Below are 21,236 nucleotides of genomic sequence, written 5' to 3' on the forward strand. Positions count from 1 at the left end.
GCAAGTTTGATTTGCATTCCTAGAAAATTTGAAAAGGATAATTAAGGAGTTGTCTGAGGACCATCTACATAGGGAAACAGAGCTTTCCAAGAATCAATCTGGCTTTTGCAATAGGAAATGCCATACCAACCTCTTTTCTTTTTCTTACTAGTTAAATGAGGGCAGGTCTATGAATACAGGTTCCCTAAATTGTCATAAAACTGTTGACAAAATATCGTATTCCATTTTTGGAGAAGGTAGAGGAATATGAACTAAATAATAAAATGTTTCATCAGATTCAGAACGGGTTGGATGGTCAGGTTCAAAGAATAGTCATTAATGCTTCAATTTCAACATGGTAGGTACCGTGAAGCAGGCTAGTCCAAGAATCTGTGTTCGACTCTGGGTTTCTTCATACTTGTTAAAAACAATGTCTAATTTGCAGATGACCTAAAACTTGGAGGAATAGTTAATACTTAGCATGACAATCAATATCTAAAATGATATTTATGAGCTAAAACATTGTTAGATCTAAGGAGAAATTGAATAGGGACAAAGGAGAAGTCTTGAATACTAAAAATACATTAAACACATGATTTTGAAGTCATGGATAGAAGTTAGTGAGTGCTCTAAAAACAGCTCAGGGGTATTGGTGGAACACAAGTTTGATATGAATTATCAGCATAAAGTGGCAACCAACATATAAAATACAATCTATGACTTTAGTAAGATATGTGTAGCTTCCAGGAATTGGTAACAAGCTGACTCTCTTCTCTCTTTGTTAGCTTTTATTTGGAATACTACATTCAGTCTTTGTGCAGTAAAGAGGACTAGATTAGGAGTCAAAATATCATGGTTCAAATTCTGGCTCTTATAATTTTTTATCTTTGTCCTTAAACAAATTAACTTACTTCTATGGCCTCAGTATACTCAACAGTAAAACTTTGAGCAGAACTAGATGATCTGATTAGTTCTTTAAGCTCTACAGTGGAAATGTAACTTGGGGTGTCAACATTAAGCCCAAGGTCCCCCACTTCTCATAAAGAGTCAAGAACCTGAGTTATTAGGGTAAAACAAGAGGCTAGTCTCCTATTCTGATGTGGGGAGACTGGATGGTCCAAATAAGAATTACTTCTCCCCTTGGGAATATAGTGATGAAATATATAAATGGCTTGAAATTATGTCCCAAGTTAGAGAAAAATGTCTCTAGGAGTAGCTGGAGTTTGGATCTGAGCCCTGCATTTGGAAAAAAAAAATCACTACCAGTCATTTTGTTCCTAGGGTTGTTTCCATCTCCTCAGACCAGGGACCAACAGACATGAGGAAATAAACCTGCCTGGTTTAATTCACAGAGAAGTTCATGAAAATAAAAGTAGCTCTGTAAAAATCAACTCATAATAGCATAATGGAACCTGCTTAGAAATAGGGAACAGTTGTGCCCAGATGAAGGGGTGAGGAATAGTTAATAATAAAAATAGTAATAATAGTGACAATGACAATAAAACTTTAAAGTTTACAAAGTACTTTTGAAATATATTTTTTTCCTTTGTATATGTCTAAGGTTGTATTTAAGCTCCAGACTCCAAGTCCAGTGCTATATCTACTGTACCACCCTGCTGAATAGGAATGATTTGGTTTGCAATCATCCACTATCACTTGGAGCCGTCTATAACTCTTTGGCCATCACCCTTTCTTTTTTTTCCTCTACCTGTCAGAACTTCAAATTGCTACACTGACTTCTGATCCCTGTGACCCAACCACCAACCCAATTGCATTCTCACATCTTTATCTATCTCCATAGTACCCCTACTAGGGAAAGCCTGGTGCCTTCTATCATCTTGGTACATTATTCTCCCTTTACCTTTTTGTAGGCTTTCTCGCCAGTCTCATCTGCATCCAAAATAATAGGGATTTTCCTTCCTCCAGAGATGAGCAAAAACCTCCAAGCCCCAGAAATGTCTATATTTTCACACCATTTCCCCTCTTACTAGAAGTCTTTAAAAGGACACCAGTACACCATGATTTAAGAAGGAACTGGATAATACAGATAACATCCAGATAAGGGCAACCAATATAGTGAAGGACCTTATATCCATGTCATAGGTACATTTCTTGAAGGAACTGGAGTATTGTTCCTGAAAAAGAGAGAAAAGCCAGAGGGGACATAATCACCATGTTCTAACATTTAAAGGGCCATCATTAGGAAGGAGGTTTAGAAATGGTCTGTTAAGGATGAAGTGGATTTTGCAAAGAGGACGGTTTTAGCTTGATACTAAAAAAATCTAAAACAAAAAACCCCAACAAATTAGTAATTAGAGCTATTTAAAAGTGGAACCAATGATTTTGAGAGGTGGTGGTTTTCCTCTCCACGGACATTGACAAGCACAGCCTAAATGACTGCCCGGGGTTATGTTGTAGATGGGAATCCTTTTCTGTGTGGATTGGACTAGATGGCTGCTGAGGTTCCTTTTGGTCTCCAGTTGTTGGGTTCTTCACAATAGAAGCATATCCGAGTAAACTCTCTGAACTCTGTGTCCCTATTTTATTAGTCACAAGCATTTCAGTGACTAAGGAGGTCCACAGAGAAATAGAAATACAAATTCAGTGAATCAAGCAATTCCTAGTTAAAGAGCTTCATCTCTACGAGACTGAGCCCAGTCTTTTGCTTCTTCTCCAATTAAAGCTTTCCTGGGGCATAACAATAACAATAGCAGCAATAACTAGTGCTTATATAGTGCTTGAAGGCCTGCAAACACTGTACATATGTTATCTCATTTGATACAACTCTGTGAAATGGGTGGTATTATTATCCTAATTTTATAGATGAGCTAACTGAGACTGAAAAATAATAAATGACTTTCCTTGTGTCACAGAGCTAGTAAAAGTCTAAGGAAGATTCAAACATAGGTCTTCCTGACTCCAAGTCTTTCACTCTAACCATTGTACTACCTAGCCACTTGCTTCAGGTCCCAGACTGAATGGATAGTTGTCTTTTGATGAAAATGCTTCAAGAACTCATTTGTCTTAGTTGTAATTGCTTCTTTTGCCCAACTACCTTTTTCAGTTTCACTGAGGGTATTGTTTATGGCCTCTTGACTTTTGTACCTTTGTTCTCTACTAAGCTTTGGTTCTCAGCTTGTTTTGTCAATGTTGACTTGTGTTCTGGAAGTCCATTAATGGTCCTGCCTTCTAATCTGGGAATTTGTTCCTGGTTTCCTTCAGAACCCCCACTGGTTGTCAGGGGCATTCACGTGTTCAGGGAGGGCTAGCACATCTGCTGTGATAGCTGCCAAGACCTTTCAGGGCTACTTTCCACCTGTGGTGTCCATCTGCTACCCAACTCAAACTTTTGGCTCCAAGAAGATATAGCATGATCAGCAACCATATCCCAGTAAGCCATTTCAGAAGACAGGTTAAAGCAGGTCAAGGGTGACTGAGGGCCTCAAACCCATTGGTGACTTTGGTGGGGAGAGAGTGTTTATGCCAAGCCTGTGAACAATTCCCCTGGCACAATGGCCAGATGAGAACAGTTTGTTCCAATTACAATGAAGGTGGCAAAAGTGGGCAATGTAGAGTTCTTAGAACTTGGCTAGACATTAAAGACACCAAGGTCAGGGGCGGAGCCAAGATGGTGGCTGGAAAACAGGGACTAGCCTGAGCTCCCTACCGAGTCCCTCCAAAAACCTATAAAAAATGGCTCTGAACCAATTCTAGAACTGCAGAACCCACAAAACAGCAGAGGGAAGCAGGGCTCCAGCCAAGGACAGCCTGGATGGTCTCTGGGGGAGGTCTATCCCACACGGAGCTGGGAGCTGGGAGCTGGGAGCTGGGAATGGAGAGGAGCAGAATCCACCCTGAGCTGCGTGGACCAACAAGACCAGAAGCCAGGGGGAGGGGGCGCTAGCACACTGAATCAGTGAGCTGCGGCAGTTACCAGACTCCTCAACCCACAAACACCAAAGACTGCAGAGAAGGTTAGTGGGAAAAGCTGCGGGAGTGAAAGGAGTTCGCGGTTTGGCTTCCAGGCCCGGGGGCAGCAGAGGTGGGGCAGCTACAGCTGCTGCTGCTTTTGGCCCCAGGCGCACCTGGTGGGAGGAATTAAGTGGCGGATCACAGCAGGAGTGCAAAGCCTGTTGAAGATTTAAGCCCAGTCTTGGTTGGGGGTTCTTGGGGAAGGAGTAGTGCTGGTGTGACAGAGCTGACACCTCCCCCCCAAACGTGGAACATAGAACTCATTAGTCTACAAGCAGTCATACCCCACTGAAAAATTCAAGGGTCAAGTTAGTTGGTTGGGAATATGGCCAGGCAGCGAAAACACACCCAGATCCAGTCTCAGACTTTGGATTCTTTCTTTGGTGACAAAGAAGACCAAAACATACAGCCTAAAGAAGACAACAAAGTCATAGAGCCTACAACAAAAGCCTCCAAGAAAAACATGAACTGGTACCAGGCCATGGAAGAGCTCAAAAAGGATTTGGAAAAGCAAGTTAGAGAAGTAGAGGAAAAATTGTGAAGAGAAATGAGAAGGATGCGAAAAAACCATGAAAAACAAGTCAATGACTTGCTAAAGGAGACCCAAAAAAACACTGAAAAACACACTGAAGAAAACAAGATCTTAAAAAACAGACTAGCTCAAATGGCAAAAGAACTCCAAAAAGCCAATGAGGAGAAGAATGCCTTGAAAGGCAGAATTAGCCAAATGGATAAGGAGGTCGGAAAGACCACTGAAGAAAATACTACTTTAAAAATTAGATTGGAGCAAGTGGAAGCTAGTGATTTTATGAGAAATCAAGATATTATAAAACAGAACCAAAGGAATGAAAAAATGGAAGACAATGTGAAACATCTCATTGGAAAAAGCACTGACCTGGAAAATAGATCCAGGAGAGATAATTTAAAAACTATTGGACTACCTGAAAGCCATGATCAAAAAAGAGCCTAGATATCATCTTTCAAGAAATTATCAAGGACAACTGCCCTGATATTCTAGAGCCACAGGGCAAAATAGAAATTGAAAGAATCCATCGATCGCCTCCTCAAATAGATCCCAAAAAGAAATCTCCTAGGAATATTGTCGCCAAATTCCAGAGCTCCCAGATCAAGGAGAAAATACTGCAAGTAGCCAGAAAGAAACAATTTGAATATTGTGGAAACCCAATCAGAATAACCCAAGATCTGGCAGCTTCTACATTAAGAGATCGAAGGGCTTGGAATGTGATATTCCCGAGGTCAATGGAGCTAGGATTAAAACCTAGAATCACCTACCCAGCAAAACTGAGTATCATGCTCCAAGGCAAAATATGGATTTTCAATAAAATAGAGGACTTTCAAGCTTTCTCAGTGAAAAGACCAGAACTGAATAGAAAATTTGACTTTCAAACACAAGAATCAAGACAAGCATGAAAAGGTAATCAAGAAATGGAAATTGCAAGGGACTTACTAAAGTTGAACTGTTTTGTTTACATTCCTACATGGAAAGATGACATGTATGATTCATGAGACCTCAGTATTAGGGTAGCTGAAGGGAATATGCATATATATATATGCATATATATGTGTATGTGTATGTATGTGTGTGTGTATGTATACATCTGTGTGTGTGTATATATGTGTGTATATATACATATATGCATATATACATACATACATACATACATATATATATATATATGTATATATATATATGAGAGAGATAGCAGACACATGGTGAGTTGAAGATGAAGGGAAGATATCTAAAAGAAATAAAATCAAATTAAGGGATAAGAGAGCAACATACTGAGAGAGGGAGATAGGGAGAGATAGAATGGGGTGGATTATCTCGCATAAAGGTGGCAAGAGGAAGCAGTTCTGTGGGAGGAGGGGAGAGGGCAGGTGAGGGGGTAATGAGTGAACCTTGCTCTCATCAGATTTGGCCTGAGGAGGGAATACCATACATACTCAATTGGGTATCTTACCCCACAGGAAAGAAGAGGGAGGAAGATAAAAAAATAAAAGAGGGGGGAATATGGAGGGGAGGGCAGATGGGGGTGGAGGTAATCAAAAACAAACACTTTGGAAAGAGGACAGGGTGAAGGGAGAAAATTCAGTTAAGCAGGATGGGTTGGGAAGGAGCAAAATATAGTTAGTCTTTCACAACATGAGTATTGTGGAAGGGATATACATAATGATACACATGTGGCCTATGTTGAATTGCTTGACTTCTTAGGGAGGGTGGATGAGAAGGGAAGAGGGGAGAGAATTTGGAACTCAAAGTTTTAAAAACAGATGTTCAAAAACAAAAAAATAAGTTTTGCATGCAACTAGAAAATAAGATATGCAGCCAATGGGGCGTAGAAATTTATCTTGCCCTACAAGAAAGGAAGGGAAAAGGGGATGAGAGGGGAAGGGGGTGATAGAGGGGAGGGCTGACTGGGGAACAGGGCAACCAGAATATATGCCATCTTGGAGTGGGGGGGAGGGTAGAAATGGGGAGAAAATTTGTAATTCAAACTCTTGTGAAAATCAATGCTGAAAACTAAATATGTTAAATAAATAAATAAATTTAAATTAAAAAAAAAAGACACCAAGGTCATCCACTGCATCTTGAGCTGTCAACAGTCATCTTGTCTTTTGTCTTGCCATTGGACTCTGATAACACCAGAAGAGAGAGCAAGGCTGACAACTTCAATTGAATCCAATTTATGTGCTAGTCAAAAGACATCACCCAAAGAAGCTCACTATTATTCCTTACCTCAAAGTCCTGTGGCAACAGGCAAGTGTGGATGCATTGGGAGCTGTATTCATAACCCTGCCCATGGGTAGCCCAGGCCCTAAGATCATCTTCTCAGTGGGCTGAAGCAGGAATGGGATTTGGCAGTCCACCTGGGTATCTGAGCAGCCTTTTTTCAGGACTGCACTGTTCACCTCTTGGTGTGAGGATAGGGCTAGAAAAGGTGCCCTAAAATTTATCTGCTTCACTGAATCCTGGCCTGCTTACCCCAACAGGCAGGGATCCCAACCTGTGGTTAAAATACACACAAAAAATGTTACAAAAATTTTTGTGAAGATGACTCCACTCACCATTGGTACATCGAATGTGTGAACACATTTGGACAACATGAGATCCAGTAGACCTGAGAGACAGACAGCTCTTGAAGCGAGAGAAACTCAACAGTCATAAAATCCAAATAGTAACCCTGGGTCAAACAAGGCTGGCAAATAATGGCCAGCTTACTTCACTTGTTGCTGGATGCACATTTTTTTTTTCCCTGCAGTGGCTGTAGTGATAGAGAGCACCAGAAAGCTGACATTGGTTTCACAATCAAAATTAATCTAGTCAACATGTTTGTATGCCTCTCAAATGGAGTGAATGACAGGCACATGACAATGGGATTGCCACTTATAGGAAAGTGCCATGCAACCACCATCAGTTCATATGTTCCCACCATAACAAACCCTGATGAGGTCAAAGAAAAATTTATGAAGACCTGGAGAGCCAATGAGCCAAAAGAGGACAAGTTTGTAAATCTGGGTGACTTTAACACCAGAGTAGATACATACTGTCAGACATGGAAGGGTGTCCTAGGGAGGAATAGAGTTAGAAACAGCAACAGCAATGGCCACTTATTACTGAAGACTTGTGTGTCTCAGGACCTTTATGAAAACTGTCTTCCATTTATCTAAAATGGAATAAAATTTCATGGATGCACACTTGCAGCAAACATTGCCATTTAAAAAAAAACTATTACTGTAAGAAGAAGAGACAGATAGGATGTGAGAGTGAAAAAGTTGATGAGTGGTGCACAGTGCTGGACTGATCATAGACTTATTCTCTTCAAGCTAAACATTTGAATTCAACAAAAATGGCAACCAAAGCTAAGATGACTACTAGAAGGCTTAATGTCAGTAGATAAGAGTGCTTCTTTATGTGTGAAAATGTTGTTGCTAACTTGGATGGAAAGCTGAGCTAACACACAGTTGGCAACAGTGGAGCAGAAATAGAGTGGGAAGCTTTCGGTGATTTGGTGTACAGTACTGCATTTACTCATCTGGGCCAGAACACTTGCAAATACGAAGACTGTTTTGACAAAAATTATGGAGACATTCAGAAGCTGATAAGTGAAAAACAAGAACACCACAGGATTTACCCAGCAGCATAATTCATTCATCTCTAAGAAGACAACAATTAACTCCTTTGAAAGTAAAGTGCGAGCAAATCTTAGAGAGATACAGGATACTTGGCTCTGGAAGAAGGCAGATGAAATTCACTTTGCACTGATACTAACAATCCAAAGCACTTTTATGATGCCCTGAAGTCTATTGGGTCAAAGACCTATGATACATCTAAACTACTCAGCACTGATAGAGCCACCATTACTTAGTGATAAGGACAAGATCCTGGAGACATGAGCTGGGCACTTCCATAGTATTCTCCACAGTCCATTATCAACCAGTGCTGAAACCATTGACCATATATCTCAAGTAGAGGCCAATCTCTCTCTAAGGTAACTTCAAACTGAAAAGGTTCTGAATTTAGCTCCTCTCCTGTGGCAAAATGTCTGGTGCTGATTCTATTCCAGCTGAGATTTACAAGGCAGGAGGGGCACTGCAAATACAAAAGCTCACTGAAATCTTCTGGGTTGTATGCCAAGAGGAGGTTAGTCCTAGGATTTCAAGGTGCCTCCATTGTATAACTCTATGAAAGAAAGGGAAATATATTGTTCAGTGACAATCATGGGAAGGATATGTGTGTGTATGTGGGGTATCTCTCTCTCTCTCTCTCTCTCTCTCTCTCTCTCTCTCTCTTAATGATAGCCAAATTCTTGCTAGAGTTCTCCTTAACGTCCTGATCCTTCACCTGGAAGACGGTCATCTATCTGAGAGGCTGTGTGACTTTAGAAAGGACCAAGGAATTGTCTATATGATATTTGTTTTCCAACATCTCTAGGAGAAAAGGCAGGAGGAGAACAGAGATCTGCACACAATGTTTGTTGATCTGACCAAGGCCTTTGATACTGTCAATAGTGAGGGCTTGCGGAAGATCATGGAAAAGTTTGGTTGCCTGGAGAAATTCATCGTTATTGTATGCCAGTTTCATGATGGCACATTTGCTCAGGTCCTGGATAATTGACAATGCTCTCACATTTTCCTGTTCATGAAAGGAGTGAAGCAGGGATAGCCTCTTGCTCCCATGCTTTTTAGCATTTTTTCAGTGATTTGTCAGTTACCTCCAATGGGGATGAAAATGGCATCAAAGTCAGATACCACATTGATGATAAATTATTTAATTTGAAAACGTCACAAGCCAAAACTAAAGTGGAGGAAGAGGTGGTACACCACTTTTTTCTCATAGATGTATGCATTGAATGGAGTCTTTGAGGCTGAGATATAACAGAATGATTATCTGCCATGTTTGTATATTAACACCAAGATAACAGAGGTTCTCCACCAGGCAGCACCACATTGTCAATATTTAAAACCACTGGTTAGAGCAAATGGAGAAATATCTGAATTCTGTGGATAGGTTAACTTACCTTGGCAGTATAATTTCTAGGGATGTACATACAGATGATGAAGTTGATACACACAGTGCCACAGCTAGTTCAGTGTTTGAGAGACTTTGAAGGAAAGTGTAGGAGTGAAGTGGTATTAGGCTGCCTACCAAACTGAAGGCTTGCAGAGCCGTTTTATGCCTGGGAAACCTGGACAGTATACCAACACCATGCCCAGGAAATGGAATTGCTTCCACTTGAATTTAGGAAGATTTTCAAGATTGTTTGATAAGATAAAGTACCAGACACTGAGCTCCTTTCTTGGGTTGAACTTACAAACATTCTAATTCCACTGTGGAGAGTGCACCTCCTATGGGCTCACTACATTGTTCAAATGCCAAACATACATTTGCCTAAATGACTATTTTGTGGAGAGTTCACACAAGGTAAGTACTAGCTTAAATGGCGGTCAGAAGAAGCCCTAAAAGGCTTCTTCTTCCCATGTGAAACATGGGAGACACTGGCACAGGATTGCCCAGCATGGTGTAACCACATCAAAGAAGGCTCTGTGCAGTAGTTCAAAAGGAACACATGATACACAAATTTAGACTTCTCTACTCCAAGTGTTCCTGTGGACTATTAGTCCCCAACCCTTCGTAGAACCTTCCAAGATTATATTGATCTGATCAGCCACAGTTGCACACACGTACCTTGGCCTTGACATAGTGATATCGTTTTGATCCTCTTTGAGCACAGTGAAAAATACCAGTTGTCAGAAAATCCTAGCTTGTATAAAAAGCCTCTCTGATCCATCTTAATTCAAATTCTTTCTGCTTATAATTTCCTACTTGTCTTGTCAGTCATTTGTATATAATGGCTGACATGTTGTCTTCCCTTTATAGGTAAGCTCCTTGAGAACAGGAACTATCTTTTGCTTTTCTTTGTATTCCTCGTACTTAGCACAGTGCTTGGCAAATAGTAAACATTTAATACGTGATTATTGGATATTCACTTTCTTGAAACCAAATCAATGAATGCTCCCCAGAAAGGCAATGACCACCTCAGCTGTAGCCAGTCTGTCAAGACTTATCCTTATATCTGAAGCTGTTGGTAAATGCTCAGTGTCTATAGACTGGGTTCCCCCGTAGGGATGTTGTAGAATCAATCAAACAATCAGCAAACATTTATTAAGCCTCTCTTACATTGTAAACACTGCACTAGGTTCTGGAAATACAAACATAAAAATGCAGTGTTCTCTGATCCCAGGAAGCTTTCAATGGAGGCAGAGTGAGCAGGGAGCAACATGTCTATAGATAAATAAATACAAAGTGATTTTGGAATACTAGTCAAGGGGACTAAAAACTGAGGAAATCAGACAAGGAATCTCGAAAGAAGTGGTATTGGAGCCAAACCTCAAAAAGGGTTCTATCAAGAGGTCAAGACAAGGAAGGAAAGCATTGTATGGGGGATAGTTTGGACAAAGGCATGGAGGTGGTAGACTAATTCAGGTCAAATATAGAATTTATGAAGGGAAATAATGTGTGACTTGGAGTGACTGAAACCAGATGGTGAAAACTTGCAATCATATTTATAGGTGGAAAAGACTTAAAAATGATTTTTCTTGTTATCTCTCCTTCCCACCTTAGTCATTTTTTAAGGAGGAACTTCAAGTATAGACAGTCATAGTTTGTGTTGTATGCTCCAGAACCCAATAAGATGGTTGTAGCATCAAGTTGGCAGAACCTCTAGACAAGCTGGGCTAGCCTTGATGGAGAGTAACTTGACAATGAGTAATTTGACCCCTTTTGACACTTGCTTCTGAGCATTTGGGCCAGGCCAGTCTAGAGTTTCAGCATACTCCTCTGATTCAGCCAGCAGTATTTAAGAAAGATGTTGAGAAATTGGAAAGAGTTCACAGGAGGATAATTAGAAGGTAGAAGGGATTGAAGTCCAGGCCTCTAAAGATGAATTGGTGAGGTGTATGGGAGGGTAGAGGTGGGGGGAACTTGCATATATTTAGTCTGCAGAACAGAAGGTTTATGAGAGGACACAATAACTTTGTTTCTAGTATTTGAAATTTTTTCAGTGGGGAAAAAGGATCAAACTTATTTTGCTCAGCCCCACTGGGTACAAACTGTTAGCTACTGATTTTACCACCCTGGGAGAGTAACATGAATTGTGCCCTTGAATCAATTTAATGGTCTTTGAAGTAAAAGAAAAAATAATATGAAACTCATTTAGGCACGTATGGTTGTGTTAGGGATGAGGGTTGGAAGACCAAGGACCTGGTCTTGTTAGAGAAAGACCCCAGGACACCTTGCAAAGTGGTGCGGGACACAAAAACCAGAACACTTGCCTCCAGGCAGGGAGACCCCAGCAAATCGTGATTCTGCTATTTGGAAATCTACTTCCCAGAGAAGTACAGAGTAATTGTGCACTTGTGCTAATTCTTCATCGATGGGGGTGGGGGGGCGGGGGGGGGGGAAGTGAGGGAGGTAAGGAAATGCTCATCTTCTAGTTAACTATTCTTGGTAGTAGGTGCTGTGTGGTTGCATAGCGATAAAGTGTTGGACTTTGAATCAGGAAGATTTGAGTTCAAGTCTGACCTTGGACCAGTGGTATGCTGATAAATGAAAAGCAAGAAAATCTTTTAAGTTAACCTGTATTATTAATACTTAATCCATCAATTTATTAAGTGTAGAAAACAATAAATCAAGTTTTAATTTGTATCATTTGCTAATTTCTGAGCTATAAATATTCATACTGAAAATTTAACAATTGACTCAGAACATGTACAAGCTAGGTCTGGTATAGCCTACCCTCGAACATTTACTAACTGTATGACCCTTAGCAAGTTGCTTAATCTCTATGTGCCTCAGTTTTTTTTCATCTAAAATATGGAAAAATAATGGTACCTACCTCTCAGACTTGTGAGATAAAATAAAATAGTATTTGCAAAATTCTTTGCAAACCTTAAATGTTAACCTTAAATGTTAGTCAGCTATTGTTATTACCTGTACTTTCAAGGGGGTAAAACATTTTCTACTTAAAAATTTAAGAAAATTTAAATTTACATGATCTGTAAAATAATTATTTCAAATTTATCTACCCTTTAAATTCTGGTGCCCTGGAGCAGAGTCCTAGTTGCCCCAATTAGTTAAAGTTCAGATTAATATGAAGTTACAGAAAGGCAAATTTCCTTGTGATAGAAATAACCATTTCCTATAACAACATGAAGACTTTAATCAACGAGGAAGAAAAAAATGGTTTATGTAAATCTGTAAACCATTATGTAATTTTTAAAAGTAAATATTAATTTGAACATACAATATTAATGAAATTGCCCTGCATATCTGTGTTTCTTGAACTTCCATATTTCATAATGATTCAAAGCTATCTGTATGTGGAATGAGTTTACAATTTTAAATTATTATTATTTTTCTGTAGGTAACGTGTGTCTTCTCATCAATCGAGGTCTTCCTCCAGGCTGGAAAAGAACTTGCCAGTCATATTGCAGGGAATATTCCTGTAAAGTTTGGGTTTGACTAGATGACCCAGGACTCCTCCTTCCTACTCAGATTCTTTGATTCAATTAACTGCCGAATCTCTATTATAATCACAGTCAAGCAATGTTTCCTGAAGCCTAACTGATAAGAGGATATTATCTGTAACAGTGACATCTGGTGGCTTCTGGGGAGTTTTCTAAACTCTATGTTTTATCTTTTTTCCACCCAATAATGAATTAGTGGGCTAGGGGAAGAGAATCAGACCCAGACAATTTAATTCAATTGAACAATGCTTTCTTAATCACCCCCTCTGGGAAGATCACTGTGCTGGGTGCTGGTAACTTTGGGGACGACACAGTCCCTGCCCTCTGACGGTTTGCAGCCCAGTCAAATATTGCAATACAAAATATGATTAGTGTATCAGTGGGAGATATGGGAGGAAAATGCTCTGAGAGACCCCATAGAAAGGGAAAGCGATTGCTGCCTAATAAAAGGAATCTGGTTGGACTTCCTACATTGAGTGATCTTAGAATTTAAGCAGAGGGCAGTAGTTCTTCTGAAGAGAGTTCTGGGAGAATGCTTTAGGCATAGAAGAATACCGTGAGCAAACACAGGAAGGCAGGAAAACTTACGGAGGAGTTTTGTGTAATTAGTGCAGTCTGGCTAGATCATTGAGTCCACAGAGGGAATCAGCAGGATATTAAGCTTGAACTATGGCATCATGCCAAACTGCATAAGGACCTGTATGAAAAACTGAGTCAAAACTTTAATAAGACTTTAAGCCACCCTCACTCTCCCCCCAAGACTATGGAGCAGTAACCAGGGAAACTACATGACCGGGTCTATGTTCACCAGAGACCAGAGATATACATCGTGCAAAGAGTTGGTGTGCATGGAGAGAGTGGCAGAAGGAGAAGTACTTGTGGAGCTATTGGAAATTCAAGCAACAAGGCATAGTAGATAAAAACGACAACGAGGGTAGCAACACCAACAACAGCTAACATTTAACCCGTACTATGTTACAGAAACTGTACTAAGCTCTTTGCAAATATTATCTGTTGGATCCTCACAATAACCCTGGAAGGTAGGTACTATTATTACCTCCATTTGACAGTTGAGGAAATTGAAGCAAAGTATTAGTGACTTGCCTAAAGCCACACTGCTAGTTAGTGTCTGAGGACAGGTTGGAACTTAGAAAGCCAGATTTGTAGTTTGGATTGCACTCTAGACACTTACCTGCTGTGTGACCCTGGGCAAATTGTCTAACCTCTCTTAGTCTTGGTTTCCTCGTCTATAAAATGGGAATGATAAAATTATCTACTTCATAGAGTGGTCCTGGGGTCAGGTAAGGAATTTTGCCTCCTTTGATCTATTACTAACCTAAATTAACATTAAGCTATCCCTTACTTGTATCTGTGTGAGTTGCCTGTTTATCATCTAATAATGGAAATGGAGTTTTGCCTTATGCAGGAGGTGGCCGCTGAATTTAACCTTGAAACAAGATGAAGATTCCAAGAAGTGAAGCTGAAAAGCTATATACCAGTGACGATGTTTGTACCTTTACTCCTCCCTTAGTGATCACTTCAACTTGCTCTCCCTTCATCTTCATGATGTTAGCCTTCCAAGAGATTCGAGGTGGATCTATTGGAATTGGCTCAAAGCCAGGGACCGTTATAGCCTGTTTCTGAAGTTACCTGGTATACTCATTCCACCATTTCATTATCACACTGGGAAGGGAAGGAAGGGGAAGGGATTCCCCATCATTTCTTGATTCACTTGCATCTCCCTGGGATACCCTCTACATCCAAATAATATCAACTGACATTTATCTGGCATCATAACAGTTGAATAAATTATTCTTTCTAACTAGGTAATATGCACATTTGTTTCCATGGTGTTAAAGGAATGAAAAGTCCTGCTAACATGTAATTATAACCAACTTTGAAGTTACACAGTCTTTAAAAATCATTATTTTAAAATTTGACACCACTAAATCTTGATACCCTGAAGCAAGGATCTGTTTGTATCAACCTAATTTTGTTGTTGTTTAATTGTTTTGTTTAATTTTTTTAATTGTTTAGTGTTTAATCCCCTCATGGGATTTTCTTGGTGAAGATACTGGAATGATTTGCCATTTCCTCCTCCACCTCATTTCACAGATGAGGAAATTGAGGCCAAAATGGTTAAGTGACTTAGCAAGGATCACAGAGCTATTGTCAGAGGCCAGATCTGAATTTAGTTAAGATGAGACTTCCTGACTCCAGGCCCAGTGCTCTATCTACTGTACCACCCAGCTGCCCCACATCCACATAGTTACAGAGCTCAATAAGTTCAGTGACTAGAAATTGCCGTAGGTGAGATTTCCATTTAATTGAAGAGAAAATGAGAAGTGCCATGGTGTTGTGGGTAGAGTGCTAGCCTATAAGCCAAGGAGATGTTTGTTTAAATTTTGCATTTAACACATTGGCTGTGTGATCCCCGTTAAGTCACTTAACAAATGCTCAGTGCTCTATCCATCTAAGAATGTCAGTTGAAGACAAGGCACTGACTGCTATTGGTAGCTGAGATTTCCTCATCTGAGAGTTCCTCATGCCTATGAAAGCACACATGAAGTCCCGACACCTGTCTCTGAAAGAACAATAATTCCTATCTATTCAAGTTATTTATATGTGACAGATTTAGGATGTGCAAAACATATTATTTCATTTGAAAGTTGAAATGACCCTGTGAGATAGAGACCATTGATTTTCTTACCCCAAGGTTATAAAGGAGGAGAGTGGTGCTCCCAGAAGCTGGCATGTGGCCCACATGACTGGATTGTAGTTCTGAGGTGGGATTCGAATTCAATCTTCCTGACACCCAGGTCCATTATTCAATCCCCTCTGTTATACTGTTTTGCCAATCCATCCATTGAGATCCTACCAGGCTGGAAGCCTACTAGCTCTATGCAGTCTTTTTTTTTTAATTCCTATTCATAGTGTTTTTATTTGCCTTCTTTTGTATATCTGTAAAATTTATATATTTACTTTTGTAGGATTTATAGTCTACACATTGCAGAATCACAGAATGTCAGAAAGGGAAGGGGCCTCAGGGCTCATGTGATACACAAAGAAGCATGTCATCTACAATATACATGCCAAGTGGCCATCCAATCTTTGACTAAATATCTCCCGTGAGAGGGGACTCAGTATTTCCAGAAGCACCTCACTTCACACACATGAAACTTTCCATGTATTATTGTACATTACATTTATATATCACCTTAGCCCAGCGTAATGAAAAGAGAATTACATATCGAATCAAGAGTGTTAGGTTGGAATTCTGTCTGTGATCCTTCCCAGTTGTGTGACCTTAGGCACCTCCTTCATTTTTCTGGGCCTCAGGCTTTTCATCTGTAAAATGGGGATAATAATTTCAGTAGTGTCTAATTTATAGAAGGATCATGAGGCTTATATGAAATGCTAAATGGAAAGGACCTGACAGATGTGTAATTTCATTTTGCTGAACTGCTTCTCTCTCTCTCTCGCTCTCTCTCTCTCTCTCTCTCTCTCTCTCTCTCTCTCTCTCTCTCTCTCTCGCTCTCTCTTCCCCAAACATTTACTAAGTACTACTATGTGCTCAGTATATAAAGAAAGGCAAAAACATGGTCCATGACCTCATGGAACTCACATTCTAGTGGAGGAGACACAATGTCAGTAATTAGGTGCATAAAACATATGTGCAGGGTAGATGAGTACATGGAAGGTAATCTCAAAAAGAAGGCCGAGAGAGCAGTGGGGCGACCAGGAACAAATAGGCAATAAACCTTAATTGACCATTTACAATGTGCCAGACTCTGTGCTAAGTACTAGGGATATAAGAAAGGTAAAAACAGTCCCCTCCTTCAAGGTGCTCACAGTCTAATGGGGGAGACGACATGCAAGCAACTATGGAATATAGAGATACTTTATACTTCCTGAGGGCATTGACGAGAGAGAGAGAGAGAGAGAGAGAGAGAGAGAGAGAGAGAGAGAGAGAGAGAGAGACTTTGCAAGCCTTCAAGTTTTACATAAAAGTGACTCAAGATTGCTTTTTCTTCTTTGTTTCTTCCTGAGTAACAAAGATTGCAGGAGAGCAATTTGGCCTGTGTATTGTTGAGGATATTATTGCATTGGTTGAGCTTAGGCTAGATGGCTTCCATGGTCACTTCTACTTCTAAAATGATATGATTCAATGAAATGTCAAGTTCATGTTTTTCTTTGGAATTCAAGGTCTTCTAACACGGCCAGTTTTGTTGATCCTGGTTCTTTCTGCCCAGTATCTCAGCTCCAGCCAAGTAAAATATTAAAGTTGTTGAAGCAGGACCAGTAATTCCAACACCTTTGGGAAGAAGTGAGCCCAGCCTTCTTTTTTCAGCTGCCATAGCCAGCAAAGGGATGACTCACTCCCAAATTGGCATCTGGGAAATCTGCCACAGGTGGTAACAAGCAAAGCCCTTCCTTGCCCCAAATCCTTTTTCTCTGATAACTTATTTGGACCCCTTCCAACTCCAAGAGTGTACGATGATGTGAAGGAATGAATTCCTTTTAACTTTGGATTTTGTGGTCCCTGCCAGGATAGGAGCTATCGATATTTCCTGCTTTTTGTCCAGATCCTTTTCTCCAAATAAGGCATTGAAATCACAGAGACACAAGCTATAACTCCAACTTAACTGGGAAAAAGTGAACTCAGCTTTCATCCTATAGTTGCCCCAGGCGGGAGAGACGTGGCTGAGACCCAAATGGGCATCCGGGAAGTTTGCCACGGATACCTCCATGCACTGAGCTAGCTTGACTGATAGCTCATCTCCAGGCACTCCCTCAGTGTCTTTCTATGAGGTCTCCTGGCCCTTCTCCAGAGTTCTGGCCTCCCAGTCTCCTCCTTCTCCTTCTCTATACCTAATCCGGTTGGGGCTCAGCCACTCACTCCATATTGACATTTCTGTTTCAGATGACACATCCCAACCTTAGCCTTGACATCTCCCCTTTTGTAAAGTCTGGTATCACTCTGTCTCTAGGACATTTCTAACAGGATGTCTCTTTTTCCCTCAGGCTCAGTGTGGTGAATACAGGCTTTCTCATTTCCCCTCCAAATTGCCTTCTTTGTCTGCTTTTCCCATCACTGCCAATTTTCTATTTCTGTAAACACAGCTAGTGACTCTTTCCATTTCATGTTCCTCTTTTTTGTTCCTGACACATAGTTAGTTCCTAAGTCAGATTGCTTCTCTGCCCACAATTAGGCTTCTTTAGATTGGCTCTGATCAATTTCACTTCCACTCCTGATGAGCTAAGAGAAAGGCTATCACAGCCCAATTTCCTATGAAAACATTGTATAGGTATTTCTTAATGGGTACAGGATTTCTTTGACTTGAGCAAATTTTATTTTTAAGGGATTCTATTCATATTTTTCTTCTATCAGCCTTACTATATTTTTGGTTGTTTAATAAAGACATTTGTTTTATTTGATAACATTGCATTTTTATGCCACAAGGACACAGGCTCCACCAACACCCTTAATTTTTTTTTCCTCTGCTCTAATGTTGAAGAACTTTGTCTTCATGATGACTGCTTGGGGAGTTTCCCTTTTCCTAGGAATCAGTAGTAGCCTGACTGCACAATATCAATGATAGGGGCAAGCCTCTCCTTGTTTTTGGCAGCATTAATCCTTTTTTCCTCACTGACCAGTGTCCACAGCTTATCAAGCTTGACAGTTCGGCAGTAGCTTTTGTTCTTCTTCAAGTGATAATGCCTCATACGCACTTTACCAAATGAACCTGGATGGTACTTGTCGAAGATGATGCTGTGATGGTGCAACCCTCCTTCATTGCAGTGGCCTCCAGGGTGCTTCTGGTTCCTGCTGATGTGCCCATGGCCATGGCTGACATGACTGCTAAGCTTCCCTATCTTCCTTAATCTGGAAGGGATGTTGCAGGCTGCCGCAAAAGAGAAAAGCAAGCCTTACTATTAAAATGTACATATATCTTAGTTTTCTACCTCGTGAGCAGTTAGATATGTTAATATCTTTTTTAAAAAGTCATTCATTTGTTCATTTATTAATTCATCCAAGTTTATTGAAGATCTATAAACCACTAGAGGCAACAGATAAGCTCATTTTATACATATGACCACAACAGTCTATGTTTTTTTTATTAAATAAAACCTTTAACTTCTATTGTTATTTCAAATTTTCAAAGTATCTTCTTCTCAATCACCCAGCAAGATAAATGGTGGAGCCATTATTACCCTCACTTTATAGTAGATAGGTCTTCAGTACTGAAGTTACCCACATTGGTATTCACAGAGGATGAATTTACATGTATGTTTATTGTTATAATGTCATCTACTAGAGACAAAGACAGTTATTTTATTAACATTATTAAAGAAAAGATGTTTAAAGAATTTCAAAGAGAATACAAGGAAGAGTCCCAAATGGCCCAGAATCTATTCCAGATGGCAAAGATTTTATCTCTTTGCTAAGTGGAGAAACATGGTAACCAAAGTGTCCTCTGATCTGGAGGGAAAACGTTTCAGTAAAACATTACTGGTGAGACTGACAGGAGATTCTGAGTGTTATCATCTCACCAAACAGCAAAAAGTAATTGAAAGGAAGATATGTAGCAATATTGTTGGAACAGATCGTCCCAGTGTAATTTCTACTTGAACACTTGAATTTCTACTTGCCAAAGAGCAAATGGTGAGGAACTGGAAGGGTTTTGCCAGAGTTAGCCATAATGATCTGGTCTCAAAATGAGGCTGGTACTTCATTTAAACTCTACCTCAGTACTTCATAAGCTGGATGAGAAAATTTAAAAGCACTTGAAAAATGAAGGTGGGCAGAGTTGATGGACCATATTGAGTATACACAGAAGAAATCTATGCTGAAGATAACACTTTGAAAGTTTGGGGAGACTTTTGAAGCTATTTCAGCTAGAGAAACATATCGTGATGGGGTGGGGGAGAAATCACATAAAAAGACCAATCAAGAAAATATTGACAACTACTGACCAATTTCCTTTTCTGCTCATGGCTGTGGAACACATAGTAACTACATAATGAATGGTTGTTGACTTACTGACTCACTTTGGGTGAAGATACCACATAGCTCACAGGGTTGGGGTGATAGGAAACCCAAGAATGACGTGGTACAAAGTGGAGATCCCTGGAATGAATTCACACACTCCAGCCATCTCTTAGCCAAATGGCAAAGTTTATTACAATGCTTAACAAAGTGGGCAAGTGTTCTTATGGAACCTGCAAGCTAGTGAGCTGGCACTTATATGGAAAAGAGGCAGGGAAAAAAGAATGTCAAGGAATCTAATTAGATAATCTGGGGACTTCAAAGGAATATGCCAGGGATTCAGGTGCCTTGAGAGAAAGCACCTGTAATCTATGGATGGGAAAATTCAGGGAGTCTGCAGACTGACAGCAGACATTGAGGGAGAAAAGACAGTTTTTGTTTAGTTGCCAGAGACATGGTCCTTGGGGATCTGGCACCAAGGAGAGTCCTTGGATCACCATCCCTGAGTCCATTCTGATAAAGGAATGACAGGGTCAGGCCTGCATGTGCTCTTCAACAAGTGAACATTTTCTTGTGAGTGGGCAGGGGCCTACCGAGAGACTGTTTGTCTTCCTGAGACATGATCTTAGGACTGAGGCCTGACCCAAAGCAGCCCATCAGAACCTTTAATTTTATTAAATGTCTTGTGATTTGTGCTAATATTGCCTATAGGGCAGCCAGGTGGCACAGTGGATAAAGCATCAGGCTTGGAGTTGGGAAGATTCATCTTCCTGAATTCAAATCTGGCTTCAGACACTTGCTAGCTCTATGACCCTAGACAAGTTACTTAACCCTGTTTCCCTCAGTTTTCTTATCTGTAAAATGAACTATAGAATGAAAAGGAAAAGCATCCAATATTTTTGCTAAAACAAAAACAATAACAACAAAATGAAAGACTGAAAATGACTAAATAACAACAATGCTTCCTATGGTTACATTGTAACATAAACACTTCAGGAGAAGCTTGGGAATTTGTTTTTTTTTTAATTACTGCTGATGCAGACATATTCAACCTACTGTGGGTAGTCAAAGTGGGCCTTTGGGTGGGTGCCTCTGTGTGTGTGTGTGTGTGTGTGTGTGTGTGTGTGTGTGTGTGTGTGTGTATAATCACACTCACACTCAAGGGGCTACAAAGTTGTAAGATCACTTCAATTTCTAATGTTACATTGTAAACTTCTTGAGGATGAGGGCTGTGTTTCCATCCTCT

At 40.2% G+C, this 21,236-nt stretch overlaps 1 pseudogene; it reads right to left on the bottom strand.

The window, feature by feature from the left end:
- Positions 1–18,451: 18,451 nt before the first annotated feature.
- LOC118842804 lies at positions 18,452–20,611 on the bottom strand (annotated as a pseudogene).
- Positions 20,612–21,236: the final 625 nt, after the last annotated feature.

This window comes from Trichosurus vulpecula, chromosome 3 (genome assembly GCF_011100635.1).
Source record: "Trichosurus vulpecula isolate mTriVul1 chromosome 3, mTriVul1.pri, whole genome shotgun sequence".
Lineage (NCBI taxonomy): Eukaryota > Metazoa > Chordata > Mammalia > Diprotodontia > Phalangeridae > Trichosurus > Trichosurus vulpecula.